Here is a 22,160-nt window from a genome sequence, read left to right as displayed (position 1 = left end):
TCACTATTGAACTACATGGCATTAGTTGCCCTACTTGGTCATTTTAGTGTTGCTATATATGTCACTATTGAACTACATGGCATTAGTTGCCTTACTTGCACATTTTAGTGTTGCTTTATATGACACTATTGAACACCATGGCATTAGTTGCCTTACTAGATCATTTTAGTGTTGCTATATATGACACTATTGAACTACATGGCATTAGTTGCCTTACTTGCACATTTAAGTGTTGCTTTATATGACAATATTGAACTACATGGCATTAGTTGCCCTACTTGCACATTTTAGTGTTGCTATATATGACACTATTGAACTACATGGCATTAGTTGCCTTACTTGCACATTTTAGTGTTGCTATATATGACACTATTGAACTACATGACATCAGTTGCCTTACTAGATCATTTTAATGTTGCTTTATAGATTACTATTGAACTTCAATGTACTTCACATACGTTGCCTTACTCGTTTAAAATCATTTCGTGGCTTTAAATTACTTTGCGTCAATAAAATAAGTCTCGTTACCTACAATACCGTTCTCCCAGCTCTCAGCACTTTCAGCGTTTTGATTTATCTTAATGTGTTTCCAGCATATCTACTTATCTGAGGTGGAAGAACAAGATCTGAGGTTATGTACACATATTGTTATTTTTTTTAAACCATCGGCGATATGAAAACAGAAGTGTTTATGAAAATTATGGGTTTTATTTAGATTTTGGTCGATATTTACAAAATGTAGTTATGTAGCAGCGAACTAATTTAATTTAGTATAATTTTTCCTGAAATTTTATCTTTATCATTATTGTTTTCAAATGATCTTGACTATACAAAACAAGATGTGTTTCATTGAACGAGCTATGCAAGATGTGTTTCAGTGAACGACCTATAATGCTTGATAGTTTACGCTCTACTTCTTATAAATAACACTGAAATCTATATTCATTTTTCCCAGATGGCTATAAATAGAACTAGTATAATAGTGCAACCGAAGTTATGTTATGAAAATTTGATTTGTGTTTTGCCTTAATTGTTTTAGCTAAATTAGTGTCCTTCTAAAGATTCTTATTTATCATAAATACTACATATGGAGCTAGTGCATGGCGATTATAACAGGATCTTAGTGACTAATGCAAGCTGTGACAACATTTAAATGTAACTGAACTAACTTAACTTAATACCATTGTGTCGAGGACATGTCGGTTGACAGGGATTCGACATAGTTGGAAAGCTTTAACGTGTTATTAAATTGCAACTGACAGTTACTATTCAGAAACAATACTTTGATCGGGTGCCATATTTGAATACCAATATATGAAATATCGTATTGTGAGCTAAAAGCTAGGCTGTGATCAGACTTGTATCATCGTACATTTTGCACATTATTCCACGCATTTGCCAACATGTCGGACAAGCCGCCTCTCCGCCTAGAAGACATTCCTGTGACAAACATGACCGCATACCTGCTTGACAAAATCCGGCTCTATGGGGACAAGGTTGCCATGGTAAGAATAACACAACATTTATTTCTGGCATCTTGATGGGCCATTTAAATTACTGATTTCTCCGAGCCTCGTCGGGTAGTAGGGGCGAGGGCCTTGCCTGGTAGTATGTTTGCATTTCACATTTGGCCCACATATTGGTTGGTTCAAAATAGATTGCAAATTTAGCGGCTTATACATGTAACCCGGAGTTCACATAAATGGGTTTTCCAATGGCGGTACAAATAAAAAGGTGAAATTCAAGCTATATTGAATTTAATGTAGCGGATAAATAATTCGGTTGTTTCCATAGTAGTGTGTGAATATTAAAACGGTACACTTTTGTTTGTACCGGGGAATTAGCTTGTGAAACCAGAATATTTATAATCCCGGATTTTAGCTTTCGTTTTTCGTTGTTCGTCAAGGTGGATAACTGCGTAGGCGATTGAGGAGATCGTATATCGAGTTATGTAATGGTCGATGATAGGTTTTTCTACTTGAATCATGTGAAGCAAATACAACGTAGCTATTTTGATGATCTGAGTAACGAATTAGGCCAACCTATGAGTGTTCAGCCTCCTTAATCGGATAGTAGAGTTTCTTTTTAACACAATGTAAGCAATTATGCCTGTTCTTATTTCTGATGAATGTATCATTTAAAGCTGCACTCTCACAGATTTTCCGTTTTGACAACTTATTTTTCTTCTTTTTTTGTGTGTCTTGGAATGAGCAAATTTTCGCATAAATGTCTGCAAGCCAGTGGTATAAGACTTTCCGTTCGAAAATTAATGTTTTATGGGTAAAAGGGTTACTAACGGTTTAAGAAAAATGCATAAAACATCAATTTTTCGACTTAAATATGAAAATCTGCGACCTGATATTTTATCACCAATCTTATATCACTGGTTTCCATGCATTTTCGTATAAATTGGCTCGTTCCAAGACAAAAAAAAATAAAAAAAAGTTGTCAAAGGTCAATCTGTGAGAGTGCAGCTTTAAATGTTTTAGTATATTTTGCCATACATCATTGTGTTAATTTTTGGTACATATTTGTTATAACACTAATGCCCACATGAGCCTAGTACTTGAAAATACAGCTGAAACTAAAATTGGACAACGTACATTTTTTTCCAATTAACATCATATTATAATGGCTGGTTTCGTTACAAAACTTGAAACACTTAATATACAATTACACTTTTTAATTTTAGACAGTTGTAACCGGATATTATTGTTGGTTATCAAAGCTAGCATTAACTCGAAAACGAGTCAATATAAAAAATAAATGTTATGTAAATGTATAGCTGTTATTTGTATTTATATCATATTTTATCATTCTTTATTGAAATTGCAGCATTCACCTTACATTATGTTCAACATTTTGTATTTTGTAAGGACTTTTCACAATGATTGATATTTAACTGAACTATTTGATAGTCATGCATTAACAATAACAAACAGCAATATAATAATACTGATATTAGTCATCCGCGTGATGTATGAGCTCATCATTGCTATTATATGTAGCTATCAAGTAGCGGCATACTTAGATATCAGTGAAATAGCATACATACATGCATTTACATAATTTGCCGCTCTGCACTTTAGTCTCCAATCCTTTGATATAAAATTGACCATCTGCAAACACAGTGGCTTGATGACAATCTCTGTAATATTATTGTTTTGTCAAATCTCATTTTTATGTTAAAGGCAATGTATTATATTGATGATATACATGTTCAAGTATGTGTAAAATATCATTTTGGCTAGTTGAACTGATTATTATGACTTTATAGAGCCTTTGTCATGACTTTAAAGCTGCACTCTCACAGATTGAACATTTTGACAACTATTTTTATTTTTTGTCTTGGAAAGAGCATTTTTTTGCGAAAATCCATGGAAACCAGTTATAAATGACTGCTGACAAAAAAATAAGATCTCAGATTTTTACATTTATGTTCAAAAATTGATGTTTGATGCATTTTTTTTAAACCGTTAGTAAAGGTTTAAGCCATAAAACATCAATTTTCGAACGGAAATATGACAATCTACAATCTGATTTTTGTCAGCAATCACATATCATTAGTTTGCAGATATTTACGCAAAAATTTGCTCTTTCCAAGACAAAAATTAAAAAAGTTGTAAAAATTGTAAATCTGTGAGAGTGCAGCTTTAATAAGTCTTTGTCATCAAGTCACGGTGTCTGCAAATATACATGAGCTCTCAGTAGCCTGAAAGAAAATATAGATATCCGACATCCTCATGCATTACGACAAAACGTCATAGTCTAGATGCGTTTTAATTATGTCAAGGTCGATGCCACAACCGAGAAAACCACAACATATTCAGAGCTAGTCACGCGCATTGAACGGGCAACTTCCGGTCTGCAGGCGATAGGTGTGATGAAAGATGACGCCATCGGCGTGTTGTCACCGAATCATCCTGACTATCTGGTCACGTTCTACGCATGCGCACTGGTGGGAGCCACACTTCAACCAATCAGCCCGATGTATACCAAGGGTGAGTCAATTTTAATAATAATATAAGCCGCTTAAAGAGACCTACCTTCGTTTAATTACTGGAATTTGATTATTTTTGTTTAAATTCTTCATTTAGGACAAAATGTTGCCTTCCGACGTAGCATTTATGACGTAATTTATCACGTTGTACACACGCACACACAAGCACGCACGCACCCCCCCCCACGCACACACACACACACACACACACACTGAATATAGTGTCTGATTATGAGACACCACGAGCATGTGCACCTGGTCGGAGATGGAACCGTGAATTTCGTGGAAGACAGGCTGAGACCTGAACAATCAGATTATATTTATTCTGATACATGTTTTCTTAGCATTGTTTATTATTATATAAACGTTTTGTTCTTTTTCCTTTCTCCTGCTGTACGACAGACGACTTGGCCAAAGGTCTCCGAGACTGCAACACCAAGTTCCTGTTTACCGTGTCTGCTCTTTTGCCCAAAGTACAGGAAGCGACACAGGGGTTGGAACACATTAAGGTATTAATGCATCACAGTATTGTTTCATGTTAGTATAGTGCAAAGGATAACGGCATTCCAAGACAACTATTTATGGAAGATTATCAAATACAATTACAGCTGAATAATGTCCCGGCTAAAGTGCAGCTGTGCTTTCCATATGTCGGATGGATGGTTGGATGGATGGATGGACGGACATGTCGCAAAGTTTGTCCGAGCGAAACTTCCAAAACTGCAGAAACTTCACAGGAATTATAAGAACCAAGCATAGTTGTTCATTAACATCGCTATGTTTTGCGCGAGTAAGTTTCACTGATTTACAATCATTGTTAGTGTGGCATATTTTGATGAAATTTCACAGAACTGATACGTACCAAGCCATAACGTTATGGATCGAACTACATCTTCATGTTATTCTTATTTTGTTACAACTCCACATTAATAACTGTCATGAACACTAGCGGTGCTCGATATGGATATTTTCTCGCTCGAATTTAAGATGGCCGACTGGCGGCCATGTTAGAACTTGCCTTAAAGGAATGACGTCACCATTACGTCATATGTACTTCCGTTGTGTGGAAAATTCTCAATAAAAAAAATGTTCTTATGATTGATAGACATGTTTCCACATGCTCAATACACTGTAAATCAAAACTATCATTATTCCTGAAACTTTTATACCTTAAGTATCTATTCTTGCTTGATTTTTCATTTAGAGTAGAGATTAAAGCATAAACCGCTGCCCTATAGTTGAAAGGTCATTTTGGAAGATCTGTCATGGCGGACGGTGCAATTTTAAGATTTTGTTTTTCAAGTGGAGTGATTTTTCTTAGGAATAACTTGACCCCCCTTTAATATTGGCTTAAAAGGTAATTTAAAGCTTGTACTGTGGTTATCATAGCCTGCATTCGTTCGAAATGCCTTAAAATGTTGTCTAAAAATTATTATTTTACATTGAATTATATAGGGAATAATAATGGTGGTGTGTAACCTTAAACAATATTAGCCATTCCGTACCGTTCAAGCCAATTTTAACATTTACAGTAATTGTAACATGAATTCAGTTTGAATTATATCCCTATGTTATTGATTTGTTCGCCGCACTGTTTCTCAATGACACGTCAGTGGGTGGTGTTAGTAGTGTATACTCCGGGTCCCGGCGTGAGCACATTGAAGGGTCCCAGAGTGACAGTTCAACCACCGCACACCTATCCTAGGCGGTGAACCAGTACTAGGTGCCTTCACTTCTGCAAGGAACTGACAACTTCTGTACATGCCAGGGGCAGTGGTACAGTGCGAATGGTCGTAGAAAGGATTTCATAACCAATCACAACAGAAGTGACCTGGTCCGCCCGGGAATCGAACCCGGGTTGTCCGATTAACAGTCCAACGCTCTACCGACTGAGCTAACCGGGCGGACCTGACACGTCAGTGTTTGGTATTAAATGTAGTTATGTATATCGTCGGCACGCTTGGATGGTTTTACATTGAGTTTTATACATATAAAATACACACATATTTAGTATTTACTTGTTAAAAAAACATCATTTAGAATTGTTATGCGTCGTTTAATCTGCATAATCGTTATCAACCAGACAACCAGTAAACCCTTTCAAAACTATACCAATATTATCATGAGTTACCTTGCATCGCAATTTAATACCATTACCATGTGCATATATGAGAAACATTTGCCCCTGGGGTAAATATGTCCACGGGTTAATCTCGTCATATAGACATGATATTATATTATAAGCTACTGCAGAAAGAATTGCTTCGTGACTTTCGTATGTTTATGGTCTTCCAAGCAACAGCCTGCACACGTTTTTACTCCTTTTATAACTTCTTCGAAACCGCTTTGTTAAAACATCGTAAGATAAATTGTTCGTACTGGTCAAGATTTTTTTTTAGAAAACCAAACAAATAAAAGCTTATTTTTGTATATACATGTAGTATACTTTTATTATATTTTCATAAAGGAAATAATTTTATCACAAAATTGGATGAATGGATTTACAAAAAAAAACACATTTAAAATAGGTGTTACTGTATGGAGAAGCCGGGGGTGATTACGAGACATTCGAGTCCCTCCTGGATCCGGGTCACGCCCCCTACCGGACACCGGAATTGGATCCGAGGACGTCTGTAGCGGCCCTTATGTCGTCTTCCGGTACGACGGGATTCCCTAAGGCCGTCTGTATTTCACACTACGCTATTGTCGCCAACACAATCCAGCAGATGTAAGTACCGGTCACGGTCCCCATCATTCGGAGCTCCTCGGCCATTTTTGTCGAAAATAACGAAAAAATGGCCGAGGAGTTCCGAATGGGTTCCCATAAGAGAACATAGGGGCCTGAACACGCAAAACAGTTTCGATAACATGTAAAGACCAACATTTAAGAAGAAAAAAAAACATCGTCGGGAAGGAAAACATAAGTTTTAAGTTCAGGGGATTTTTAGCCGAAATATTTGGAAAACATTACAGTCGAACTCAGAATTGGTCAAAGTATATGGATATGCAACTAACTCAATTTCTTTAAGAACTCGGAAGTTTGAATGTGAATATGCCAGTCGCAAACTGTAGAATATGTTGCAATAAAAATATCATGAACAATGATGGTGACTTACCAATGTTGCAAACATCTTGGTGACACTAATCAGCTATTTAAACGTCTGATGACGTAGATCGTGATAATGTCTCTTTGAATCTTCTACATGTCCATGCTGGGACAGACATGACATGCACTCATTGTGTGGAAACAACAGACTCAATATATTCATCGACATCAGGATTAATCGTAAATGCAACATTTTTCATCTAAACGAAATTGGGTTTGAACCCTATTATCTTCTAATCTCTTCCCACAGTTCTATGGAAAGAAAACTTATTACCTTTGGAAATTAATTACTGTTGTTATACATTGGGTAAATGCTAGGTTAATTTCGCAATGTTTTAAATGATTTTAACATTCTTGCTCATAATATATTTTAAACCAAAAATATTAACAGATATATTTTTGGTTTAAAATATATTATGAGCAAGAATGTTAAAATCATTTAAAGCATTGCGAAATTAACCTAGCATTTACTCAATGTATAACAACAGTTATTAATTTCAAGTTTTCGATCTGTACTTTGCCGTACAGCTTTGTAAAACATTATTTTTCATCTGTATGATCTGCATTACAAATGTTAGTTGTATAACATGTTACATGTTTACACTTCCTTAGCATATTGTGTTGTTTTTTCAAGAGTAAAAATAAAACTGAACACTAACACCAGTGGTATGCGCAACCCTGTCAACGCCTTAGCCATCGCCTTCGCTTTATTTACAGGTGTGCTGGTTTGAACAGCGATAAGGACACATTTGTGACGTTTTTCCCGTTTTTCCACGCGCTTGGACTCTACATGGTGTGTTTCGTCGGCCACTCTCTAGGCGCCCGCATCGTGATCATGCCGCGCTTTGATTTTGAAACCTTTCTTCGGCTAATAGAGAAATATAAGGTTGGTTTGAAATTAATTAACTATGGTAATGCTGTTGACCGAGTTATTGAGTGGCTAGGGTCTACTATTTCTTCTATAACTGCTCCTTCTCCTGCTGCTGCTACTGCTGCTACTGCTACTGCTACTGCTACTGCTGCTACTACTACTACTACTACTACTACTACTACTACTACTACTACTACTACTACTACTACTACTACTACTACTACTACTACTACTACTACTACTACTACTACTACTACTACTACTACTACTACTACTACCACTTCTACTACTACCACTACTACTACCACCACCACCACCACCACCACCACCACCACTACCACTACCACTACCACTACTACTACTACTACTACTACTACTACTACTACTACTTCTACTACTACTTCTACTACTACAACTACCACCACTAGCACCACCAGCACCACCACCACCACCACCACCACCACCACCACTACTACTACTACTACTACTACTACTTCTACTACTACCACTACCACAACTACCACCCACCACCACCACCACCACCACCACCACCACTACCACTACCACTACTACTACTACTACTACTACTACTACTACTACTACTACTAGTAGTACTACTTCTACTACTACTACTACTTATAATTATAATAATAGTATTGCTGCTAGTGCTGCTGCTGCTGCCGCCGCCGCTACTACTTCTACTACTACGACTACTACTACTACTACGACTACTACTACTACTACTACTAGTAGTACTAGTACTGGTACTAGTACTACTACTACTACTACTACTACTACTACTACTACTACTACTACTACTACTACTACTACTACTACTACTACTACTACTACTACTACTACTACGACTACTACTACTACTACTACTACTACTACTACTACTACTACTACTACTACTACTACTACTACTACTACTACTACTACTGCTACTACTACTATTACTACTACTATTACTACTACTTTTTATCACGGACAATATTCCTGATATACACTGTTTACTGTACACAGATGATGTGGCAAATTGTGCTGATACTGCCATAAACCTTCAACGACAATTAAACGCTATCTCCAACTTTTGTAATGAATATGGGATGCAGATTAATCTGAAAAAAACTGAAATTATTGTATTTAGAAACGGAGGCCCATTACGCCAGTATGAAAATTGGACACTTAATGGTAACATCGTCAGAATTACATCGATGTACAAATATATGGGTTTATTGTTTACTCCAACATTATCTTGGTCTGCAGCGAAATCCAAATTAGCAGCTCAGGCAAGGAAAGCCATTTTTTCAATTAAAAACTATCAGTTGTCATTTGGTACGTTTAATCATAATGAATTTTTTAAACTTTTTGATACAATGGTCTCCCCGATACTGACATTTGGCTCAGAAATTTGGGGATTCAAGGAATGTAATGAGATTGAAAAAGTACAGCTTTTCTTTTGTAAATATTTTCTCGGAGTTAAGAGTTCTGTAAATAATTGTTTGGCTTTAGGTGAATGTGGTAGATTACCAATGTTAACTATTTATGTCTCGAAATGTGTAAAATATTGGTGCAAAGTATTACAAATGCCTGAAAATAGATTCCCTAGAAATTCATATATTATGATAAAAAAATCTGGATAGTTTAGGTAGGCGTACTTGGGCAACTTATATAAAAGAAATATTGTTTACATATGGCTTTGGGTATGCTTGGATTGCCCAAGATGTGGGAGATATACATATATTTATGTGTCATTTTAAAATAAGAATTGCTGATTGTTGTAGACAAACATGGCTTGGTGATGTAAATAATTCCTCACGTTGTGATACTTATAAATGCTTTAAGTCTTTATTGAATGTTGAAAGATACCTTAATATCAGTTTACCGTTTCCTGTACGAAAATCATTGGCAAGATTTAGAACATCTAGTCATAAACTTCATATTGAAATTGGTCGATTTTTTTGTATTGATAGAAATGATCGCTTTTGTACTTATTGTTTATTGGATAAAGACATACTTGTTATTGAAGATGAATATCATGTGTTTTTTAAGTGTTCAAGATTTAATGACATCCGGGAAAATTATTTGTTCTCTTGGTATCGTGGAAATACTGACATTTTTCACTTCTATAATATGATGACATCGGAAAATGTTACCCATATTAAATCCATTGCTCTTTACATTCATAAACTCATGTTAGCTATAGATAACACTTAACTTATTAACCAAGAGACACAACTCTTATTTAGTACATATTTGCATTTTGTTATATTTGATTTGCATTGTAACATGTATTATGGGCTGGGGGCCTTTCATTGAAATAAACTTTCGTTCGTTCGTACTAACACCACAACCATCACCGCCAAATCCACTACAACCACCACCTCAAATAAAAACACTACACTACCTCCACTACTACCAGTACAGCACCACCACAACCATCACTACAACTACCACCTTGACCATCTCCACTACCACTTCCACCACCGTCACCACCCTCACCACAACTGGTGGTTTTATTTACTCGCTCTCTATGAGATCCAAACAGATTTGACCAAATCGGTGTACAAGAGCGTTATTTTACGTTCTTTATATTATTTCCAATAAATAGGTTATACATGTTGCTTACTACACTACTGTTTCCACGTTTTACAGCCAACAAATCTGCAACTAGTTCCTCCCATCATGGTGCTGTTAGCGAAAAGTCCGAAGGTTTCCGAGTACGACCTATCGTCTGTTTCCCAGATAGCGTGCGGAGCTGCGCCACTCAGTAAGGAGGTAGAGGACTTAGTGAAAGAGAAACTAAAACTGCCGTGCATTTTTCAAGGTGAGAACATGAACAGTTTCGTTCACATTGCACATTGTGGTATAGTATGCTTATGCTTTGTTAAGAACCTTACATGCATATCAAAAGAGAATCTTGCATATAAACCGGTGCTTAGGAGCATTGCCAATCTTCCTCGGTTACGTTTTTACAATATTAGACCAGCAGACTGTTACGAATTGTCAACGAAAATTGCATTTACAAGGTCCAGTATTTATAACTGTGTATTGAGCAAGGCAGGAAACCATTTTACAGGGAGAAGGAAATATTCGCACTATCGTGTATTAACCAAAGTTGGGAAACAAGGTTTAACGAAGAAGGAAATGCTCGCACTCTCGTGTATCTACCAAGGAAGGGCAGCGGGACGGTTGAATGGCCAAGGACATGATTGCCTTACCGTCTTTTAACCAAGCTGGGGTAAAACGTTTGAATAGACAAGCACATGCATACTCTATTTTTACCTAGGACAGTCTAACGAACGGTTGAACGGACAAGGACATGCTTGCTTTATCTTTACTGAGGAGGGGCTAACTAACGGTTGAACGGACAAGGACATGCTTGCTTTATCTTTACTGAGGAGGGGCTAACTAACGCTTGAACGGACAAGGACATGCTTGCTCTATCTTTACTGAGGAGGGGCTAACTAACGGTTGAACGGACAAGGACATGCTTGCTTTATCTTTACCTAGGACAGTCTAACGAACGGTTGAACGGACAAGGACATGCTTGCTTTATCTTTACCTAGGACAGTCAAACGTACGGTTGGACGAACAAGGACATGTTTGCTCTATCTTTACTGAGGAGGGGCTTACTAACGGTTGGACAAACAAGGACATGCATGCTTTATCTTTACTTAGGACAGTCTAACGAACGGTTGGACGAACAAGGACCTGTTTGCTCTATCTTTACCTAGGACAGTCTAACGTACGGTTGGACGAACAAGGACATGTTTGCTCTATCTTTACCTAGGACAGCCTAACGAACGGTTGGACGAACAAGGACATGTTTGCTCTATCTTTACCTAGGACAGCCTAACGAACGGTTGGACGAACAAGGACATGCTTGCTCTATCTTTAAAAAGTAGGGGCTAATGTACGGTTGAACGAACAAGGACATGCTTGCTCTATCTTTACTAAGTAGGGGCTAATGTACGGTTGAACGAACAAGGACATGCTTGCTTTATCTTAACCTAGGACAGTCTAACGAACGGTTGGACAAACAAGGACATGTTTGCTCTATCTTTACCTAGGACAGTCTAACGTACGGTTGGACGAACAAGGACATGTTTGCTCTATCTTTACCTAGGGCAGCCTAACGAACGGTTGGACGAACAAGGACATGTTTGCTCTATCTTTACCTAGGACAGCCTAACGAACGGTTGGACGAACAAGGACATGTTTGCTCTATCTTTACCTAGGACAGCCTAACGAACGGTTGGACGAACAAGGACATGTTTGCTCTATCTTTACCTAGTAGTGGCTTCCTAACGGTTGAACGGACAAGGACATGCTTGCTTTATCTTAACCTAGGACAGTCTAACGAACGGTTGGACAAACAAGGACATGTTTGCTCTATCTTTACCTAGTAGTGGCTTCCTAACGGTTAAACGGACAAGGAAATGCTTGCTTTATCTTAACCTAGGACAGTCTAACGAACGGTTGAACTGACAAGGGCATGTTTGCTCTATCTTTACCTAGGACAGTCTAACGAATGGTTGAACTGACAAGGGCATGCGTGCTCTATCTTTACCTAGGACAGTCTAACGAACGGTTGGACAAACAAGGACATGTTTGCTCTATCTTTACCTAGTAGTGGCTTCCTAACGGTTAAACGGACAAGGACATGTTTGCTCTATCTTTACCTAGGACAGTCTAACGAATGGTTGAACTGACAAGGGCATGCGTGCTCTATCTTTACCTAGGACAGTCTAACGTACGGTTGAACGAACAAGGACATGGCATGTTTGCTCTATCTTTAGCTAGGAGTGGCTTACTAACGGTTGAACGGACAAGGACATGCTTGCTTTATCTTTACTTAGGATGGGCTAATGTACGGTTGAACGAACAAGGACATGTTTGCTCTACCTTTACCTAGGAGGGGCTAACGTACGGTTGAACGAACAAGGACATGCTTGCTCTATCTTTACCTAGGATGGGCTAATGTACGGTTGAACGAACAAGGACATGTTTGCTCTATATTTACCTAGGAGGGGCTAACGTACGGTTGAACAAACAAGGACATGCTTGCTCTATCTATACCTAGGAGGGGCTAACGTTCGGTTGAACGAACAAGAACATGTTTGCTCTATCTTTATTTAGGATGGGCTAATGTACGGTTGAACGAACAAGGACATGCTTGCTCTATCTTTACTAAGTAGGGGCTAATGTACGGTTGAACGAACAAGGATATGCTTGCTCTATCTTTACTAAGTAGGGGCTAATGTACGGTTGAACGAACAAGGACATGCTTGCTCTATCTTTACTAAGTAGGGGCTAATGTACGGTTGAACGAACAAGGACATGCTTGCTCTATCTTTACTAAGTAGGGGCTAATGTACGGTTGAACGAACAAGGACATGCTTGCTCTATCTTTACTAAGTAGGGGCTAATGTACGGTTGAACGAACAAGGACATGCTTGCTCTATCTTTACTAAGTAGGGGCTAATGTACGGTTGAACGAACAAGGACATGCTTGCTCTATCTTTACTAAGTAGGGGCTAACGTACGGTTGAACGAACAAGGACTACTTGCTCTATCTTTACCTAGGAGGGGCTAATGTACGGTTTGACGTACAAGGACGTGCTTTTTTTCTTTACCTAGGAGGAGCTACTTACGGTTGAACGAACAAGGACATGCTTACTCGATCGTGTTGTGTACAAGTAGGGTTAAACGGACCAGACCTTGCTTGCTCTTACATGCTTTTATCAAGGAGTGGAAAACGTAGGGTTAAACGGACCAGAACCTGCTTGCTCTAACGTGCTTTTATCAAGGAGTGGTAAACGTAGGGTTAAACGGACCAGACCCTGCTTGCCCTAACGTGCTTTTATCAAGGAGTGGTAAACGTAGGGTTAAACGGACCAGACCCTGCTTGCCCTAACGTGCTTTTATCAAGGAGTGGAAAACGTAGGGTTAAACGGACCAGAACCTGCTTGCTCTAACGTGCTCTTATCAAGGAGTGGTAAACGTAGGGTTAAACGGACCAGACCCTGCTTGCCCTAACGTGCTTTTATCAAGGAGTGGTAAACGTAGGGTTAAACGGACCAGACCCTGCTTGCCCTAACGTGCTTTTATCAAGGAGTGGTAAACGTAGGGTTTAACGGACCAGACCCTGCTTGCTCTAACGTGCTTTTATCAAGGAGTGGTAAACGTAGGGTTAAACGGACCAGACCCTGCATGCTTTAACATGCTCTTATCAAGGAGTGGTAACGTAGGGTTAAACGGAGCAGACCCTGCTTGTTCTAACGTGCTTTTATCAAGGAGTGGTAAACGTAGGGTTAAACGGACCAGACCCTGCTTGCTCTAACGAGCTTTTATCAAGGAGTGGTAAACGTAGGGTTAAACGGACCAGACCCTGCTTGCTCTAACGTGCTCTTATCAAGGAATGGTAACGTAGGGTTAAACGGACCAGACCATGCTTGCTCTAACGTGTCTTTATTAAGGAGTGGTAAACGTAGGGTTAAACGGACCAGAACATGCTTGCTCTTTCGTTTCTTTATCAAGGGGAGGAAACAAACAACTGAATGGACAAGGACATGCTTGTTCTACCCTGTCTTTCCCAAGGAGCGGTAAACGTACTGTTAAACGGATAGGGACAACCTCGCTTTACCGTAAATTAACGGTGCATGAATGTACTTTTGTGTATTAAACAAGGTGGTGGGAACATACGTGCTTTTACCAAAGAAGGTTAATAAAACGGTTAAACAGACAAGGCAGCCTTGATCTATCTCCTTCTGGGGCATGCTTGCTCTGCTGTATATTTACTTAGACGAGCCAACAAACGGTTCCTTGGACTTATCAAGACAGGGCAAGCGTACGGCCCCACGAGCTGGAACATGCTTGTTCTACCGTGTCTTTACCAAGGTTTGGCAAACGTACGGTTCCATGGACATGGACATGCTTACTCTATCGTGTTTATACCTAGTAGAAGCAAATATAGGCTACCATGAACGTGTCTGAATGAAGATGGGGCAGCTCATGCGTGTTCCAACGTGAATTTACCTAGATTGTTCAACCTTTATGTTCCGCGGACAATGACTTGCCTATCCTTTTGCATGCATATCTTAGGCAAGCATGCTCAAATTATAAAAAAAAAAAACAATTGCTTTACCACTTCTTGTGAACTGTTATGTTTTATGTCTGAAGTAGTTTCCGTTTGTCTTTAGGTTATGGCATGACTGAAGTAGGTGTGACCCATTTGAACGGTCGAGGGGAGTTTCGGTACAAATCTGTAGGCAAGCTGCTTCCCCTCACAGAGATGAAGGTATGACCGTTGTAATATTTCGTTTGAGCTACAGTTTACAAACTTTTATATTGTTTTGCCTTTTTACCCATCAATTTTGAGTTTTCTTTAATGAATTAGTCGGTTAGCGTTAAGCACAAGTTTTAAGTGGTAGGCTGAAGGCAATAGCGAAATAGTGTAATGGGCAAAAGTGCAATAGTGCGATGGGCAATAGAGCAGTGGGCAAAAGTTTCATAGTGCAATAAAGCAATAGTGCAATGGGCAATAGTGCGATGGGCAAAAGTGTCATAGTACAATAAAGCAATAGTGCGATGGGCAATAGAGCAGTGGGCAAAAGTGTCATAGTACAATAAAGCAATAGTGCGATGGGCAATAGTGCAATGGGCAAAAGTGTCATAGTACAATAAAGCAATAGTGCAATGGGCAATAGTGCAATGGGCAAAAGTGTCATATTACAATAAAGCAATAGTGCAATGGGCAATAGTGCAATGGGCAATAGTGCAATGGGCAATAGTGCAATAGTGCGATGGGCAATAGAGCAGTGGGCAAAAGTTTCATAGTGCAATAAAGCAATAGTGCAATGGGCAATAGTGCGATGGGCAAAAGTGTCATAGTACAATAAAGCAATAGTGCGATGGGCAATAGAGCAGTGGGCAAAAGTGTCATAGTACAATAAAGCAATAGTGCGATGGGCAATAGTGCAATGGGCAAAAGTGTCATAGTACAATAAAGCAATAGTGCAATGGGCAAAAGTGTCATAGTACAATAAAGCAATAATGCAATGGGCAATAGTGCAATGGGCAAAAGTGTCATATTACAATAAAGCAATAGTGCAATGGGCAATAGTGCAATGGGCAAAAGTGTCATAGTACAATAAAGCAATAGTGCAATGGGCAATAGTGCAATGGGCAATAGTGCAATGGGCAATAGTGTCATAGTAAAATCCAAAGCTCCATTGGATTCGCGAGTAATAAATAATGTGTGAGTTTGAACTAATACAGTATTTTTTTCATTGAGACAACTAAATGTATAAGTTGATACGAATCATGGTTTTACAGATTGTGGATGTGGAGACAGGGAAGCCCGTAGGACCAGGACAGGAAGGAGAGATCTGGATCCGCGGACCGCAGGTATGTGGAGGCTACCTAGGGCTTCCCGAGCAGACACGTGAACTCTTCACCAATGACGGTTGGGTGAAAACCGGTAAGTGGAATTAACAAAGTCTCTGACTAAGTGGTTTATAACTTCAGCATAATAAAAAAATTTTATGTGCAACGCCTGCGTTAGAGAATGGTAGGTTCAATAAAAAGTTTTTTCCAATTTATTTCAATCTTAGTAAAGTGACACTCTTATTCAAAATCAATACATACACATGTATAACAAACATCATTTTTGACTGTTAAGCCTTCAACCTCTTAGTAAATAATGCTGCAAAATATCAATTATTGATAACAAGATTGTAAACGTGTATTTAATAGCAGAACGCGCAAAAATATTAAATTATTGGTGATTAACTGTAATCTGCTATAGTCTCATAAGGTAGAAATACTTTCGTTCAAATTAGACTCGGTTTCCTTCATAAGAACCATTGTTTTCGATGTCTATGCATCCTTTTTGGAATATTAAAGCAATATTATTAATTGTGGTAAATCTTATATGGGAATAAGAGTGCATCTTTATGCAAAAATCGTCTACTTGAACGGGACCACTTAAGTTAACATTTTCTGATACACCTGTTGAAGTTCTTAGTCAGTTTTCTTTGCAGAAATAAAGTTGTATTTACCAAATTTAGTATCGATATTTGTATAAGTGCAGTGCAGACTCAACACCCTGTAAACCGTCCGATAATAGTATTTTGCACATACTTTTTACCCTGACAAACTTAATCTCCGCACGACTTCTGTACCAGGTGATATCGGGTATGAGGACGAGGACGGGTACCTGTTTGTGGTGGACAGACTCAAAGAGCTCATCAAGTACAAAGCCTTCCAGGTCGCCCCGGCAACCCTTGAAGATATCCTGCTACGCCATGACGCAATCGCTGACGTAGGTGTCGTCGGGATGCCGGATGTGGAGGCAGGTGAGCTCCCGCGTGCGTACGTCGTCAGGAAACAAGGCAGGGAAGCCAGTGAAGAGGAGATTCGGAAATTCGTTGATGGTGAGATGAGTTTAAATTTAAATCATTTTTTATATCTTAAAAACACATCTTTACGAATTTATTGACACTCTTTCTATGAAGTTATAAGTTAATTTTTGTTCAGTTTCAATAAAACATCAAAGTTAAGAAATAAATTTACTTACATTTTATGAAATAAAGGTCCTTGCCATCGATTTAGGAGAACGATGAAGTAAGGGTGTGATTATCCAGTAGAACAAATGTCCACCCTTCACCCTAGTGTTCACATACTCGAGGTATCATGGTCAAGGTCAATCACAATGTCGAGGTCACTTGGTCGAGATCAGTATGTCACTGGTTGGGGTCACATGGTCGAGATAACAGGGTCGAGGTCAATCACATGGTGGAGGTAAATTACATGGTCGATATCATATTGTCGAGGTCAGTCACATGTTCGACATAACAGGGTCGAGGTCAATCCCATGATCGGGGTCAAATGGTCGAGATTACAGGGTCAAGGTCAATAACATGGTGGAGGTAAATCACATGGTCGATATTATATGGTCGAGGTCAGTCACATGGTCGATATCACAGGGTAGAGGTCAATCACATGATCGGGGTCAAATGGTCGATATAACAGGGTCAAGTTCAATCACATGGTCGAGATCAATCACATGGTCGAGGTCAATAACTTGGTCGAGGTCAATGGTCAATCACATGGTCGAAATCACATGGTCGAGTTCAATCACATGGTCGAAGTCAGTCGCATGGTCGATGTCAATCACATGGTCGAGGTAACAATGTAGAGATCAGTCACATGCATGAGGTCACTGTTGAGGCTGACACTGACTTCTACCCAGGAGTCTCGTCAGGAAATCAAGGCTCTCATTTATGGAGGGCCCGTATCATTGGTGGTTGGGATTCGTTCGGGACGATTAGTTGCAGCGATGCAACATAGCCAGAAGGTCATCAACCTTTATGTTAAGTGTTGATACCTGGTGATCTCATGTAATTTGGTGACATCGTGCTGAAATTTGGTGACATGTCCGAAAGTATGACATACATATTTTTTATTTCCGAATGTATATTGTCTCTTAATTTCTGAAATCGAGCAAAAATGACACACTTTACAAGCTTTGAAGGTCAATTAAACTTGTTTGCTTTATTTTTTACGGTTACTATTTTACATTTTCATTTCTTCAAACAATATTCTCACAAATTATTCCAAAATAAAATTGACTCACTAGGCATCTACATTTCGTGTATTTTGGGGTCGGATATCTTTATGCTAAAGTCGATTTATGTCTTTGAATAATTAATTAAACTACTACATAAACTCAAAGTTTTCCATTTGGGTTTTTGTTGGCTTTTTGTCGTTTGTTTTAACATTTTGAAATTTGTTTAACATTTCAGACCAGGTGGCTCCCCACATGAAGCTGCGGGGCGGGGTGGAGTTTTAAAGGAAATACCCAGGACCGCCTCCGGTAAAATCCTCCGGAAATCACTTCGGGAACTCGCGCGGGCGCTTGCAGCAAAACAAGCGCCTGCTTGATCATGCTATTTATTGGGCACTACGTTTTGAAACATTTCCATGTGTCAATTAACCCTTTCCCAAATCTTAATTATCAAAAACATAAATTCCTTACAGAGTCCAAAACCCTTTCGGAGAACATTGTACATATGTTATGGTTATATACTTGCATGTTTTAAGACTTTTTCAAAAAACGTACGTTTCCATAGACTGTGTATGACCAGCAATAATTTAGAATAAAGTAAGATAATCAGCTTTTGTTTATTGCTCGTTGATTCTATCAGTTATCCTATAATATGTATGTGAGAATGCATTGCACAAACCAAATTGACAAACATAATGAAAATGTGAAAAAGTAAAGTTAAATATGTAAAGGTACTGGACTGGTAACAAGTGGCGGATCCGTGGTTTAGTGGTAACACACTTGACTATTAATCCAGGGGTCGCAGGATCGATTCCCCGTCGCATCACTAAAAAATACTAATCGTCTTCCGGGAGGGACGTTAAATGGGGGTCCCGTGTGAAAGTGCTGTACACTGGTACACGTTATTGACCGAGGGTAGCTCTAACCAGGGTTGCAGTCTGTTTGTGCACTATGCTCCAAAAGCCTAAAATGACTAACACTCTTAATGGAACACTCGCCGAATGGGCAAAGCCCGTGAGGGAGTATAAATATGCTTTAGTAACTGTTTGGAATTCATTGTTGTGTCTTGTAACAGGATCTTGTACAGGTTCGGTATTGTATTGAGTTTCTTTCATGTGCTCGAGTGAATCAAAGTATAAGGACTACGACAAAAATAAATATTTTGAACACTATGACAAACATTCACTACTCATTACTTGAGCTGAAAAGTTTTTATCACGTAAAACACATTGATTCCGGTCAAATTGAACCATTATGGGTTTTTTTATTTGACACATGTGTAATAACACAATGCTCTATTTCAAAAAAAGAGTCAGGGAATATGTCGCTTCGCATATTTGTCAATAAGTTTTCCGAAACAGACATCTTCCTAATAGGTATAATTCCTGCATTTCGGTTTATCATTATGATCAATCTGTGTTTGGTATAGTAGTTTTATATCTTTCAATAACATCATAAGAATAAAACAATTTATTACCTCATTAAGACATTCTTTAAGATGTTTAGAATATAACCAATGTATTCACTTATAGCTAAATGAAATATAACATCATAACGTCATCAAAACAAATGTGACGTAACCATTTGGCAAATTGTTTTTATATTCTACTGTTTATGTTGTGACGTTGCAGAATTTCATCTCAATATTTATTCTTTTCAACGTTAAAAAGTATGTAAATATGTAATTCGTTTTAAACTTTAATATCATGGTTCTACATCTATACAATGAATGCTGTTTGGTAAAAGGCATCGCTGTGTAGTGGTCGTCCCTCGGCGGTGCAGGTGTAGACAGGTTAGTGTATTCGTTATTTCTAACCGAAAGAAAATATACATGTATGAGAAAAAGAAATCTTCAGCATGTAATCTACAATATGATTTAACTCGCCATGTCATATATTTAAATATATATTACTGTTGTCCCGCCGTGATGCAGTAGCCTGACTCGGAGACATTTCTGTTCAAGTCCACAAGTAATGACAGAGGCAATTATAACTTTATTTTGCTGATGAAATAATAATATTTTACTACAGTAGATCCACATTGGCTAGACTGGTTCCCTGCTTACTGATATTCCATACAGTACCGATAACGATAGTGTTAGGGGAAGGAGCTCAAGACTTCCCGTTGGCTCGCTTGGCTCGAATTTATCGTTGGCTCGAACTGAATGAAAAGGATCGATTTATTCATACTGATGGTAAGCCTTTCCGCTTGACTCGAATTCCTCGTTGGCTCGAACTGCATTGAAGGACCGATTTATTCATACTGAAGGTAAGCCTTCCCGCTTGACTCGAATTTTCCGAGGCTCGAAGTTAATTCGCCGGTCCTTCGAATTCGAGCCAACGGGGTTCGACTGTGTATTTCTTCTACCTTCCTTTAATAGAAGCGATATCAAAAGATATTTATCAAAGTTGACATAATTTTATACGATTTATGTTTTATATGCATAACTTTGATAAAAAGTGTTTTTGTTTAGAGAGAGACGCCTTCTGGATACAGAAATATGCCTAGAGGATATCATAATACAATGTTTACCATGTAACGACCTTTAAAACAAACCAGCAACAAACTTTAAATAACAACAGCATTTATTTACGAACAGTTTTACAAAAGAATTTCAAGAAGTAATGCTTAAATTTAGATACTTAGAATAAATAATATGAAAACATTCATAAAATATCTTCTTTGTTCCTGGTATTTTGAATGTACCCATGATGAAATCCATATTGAATATTGAACACACTGCATGCTCACATTTTAAATCCAACAGTATTTTCAAAATAATTCCCTCAAAAGGTTGAAACGTTATGCTCATAGAATAACTAAACTAAATCCAATATTTCAGATATATTTAGAATCTTTAAGTTTACCCAAGCACAAAACATCCTTAAGAAAGTTCTCTCAAATCTTCTCGATTCTTGTTGATTCTAAAACTTCTATGCATTCAATGAATAGAAAATTCTATAACACTCTACGCAAATCCTGATTAATGCATTAAAATCACCAAAAAGGGAACAACAGTCTATTTATATGGATCTAGGTCAACTAACAATACAACTAGTCAATTAAACAATGCAGCAATATATTAAATATAAATACAGTACACAAATAACAACAAGGGCAGGGATGGACAAACATTAGCCACAATAGGTTATGATGTGACGCATCCAACACTTGGCGCACAACCCAAGCACCGTTTGACGTTTTTTTCCGAACACCTTTTAGGAGAGTAAATGTGTTGATCAAGATCAGATCACTAGAGGAAAAAAATATTGAAAGAGTTCAGGAAGCAATAGGGGCTCCTTAATATTTCGCTTAATTTATTTTATCTTTAGTATATTTTAACCGTTTGTTAATTTGCCTTTTTGATCAATTCAATCTGAAGGGATACTATTGTAACGAATGCATTTGTTTTGCAAACTAAGTTATCACCAAATAATTTGCTGGAGAATTTAGGTTCTTTCAGTGGATGTTGATAATGGATAATCGCAGAATAAGGTAAGCGTAATTTACATGCTAGATTATAACGTAACTTTTACAAAACAAGTTTATTTATATATGTTGTCAAAGTAAAACTATTTCTTTTATGCAATGAGTGTCGTAATAGTTT

General features: G+C 38.1%; 1 non-coding gene and 1 pseudogene across 1 annotated transcript; one reads left to right on the top strand and one right to left on the bottom strand.

Moving 5' to 3' along the window:
* The first annotated feature begins 995 nt into the window (after window positions 1–995).
* Window positions 996–19,149, top strand: LOC128236919 (uncharacterized; annotated as a pseudogene).
* Window positions 5,833–5,909, bottom strand: Trnan-guu (transfer RNA asparagine (anticodon GUU)). Its single transcript has one exon. It is a non-coding gene; the product is annotated as a tRNA-Asn (tRNA).
* Window positions 19,150–22,160: the final 3,011 nt, after the last annotated feature.

This window comes from Mya arenaria, chromosome 1 (genome assembly GCF_026914265.1).
Source record: "Mya arenaria isolate MELC-2E11 chromosome 1, ASM2691426v1".
In the NCBI taxonomy this organism is placed as follows: Eukaryota; Metazoa; Mollusca; class Bivalvia; order Myida; family Myidae; genus Mya; species Mya arenaria.
This window is presented reverse-complemented; position numbering and strand designations above follow the sequence as displayed.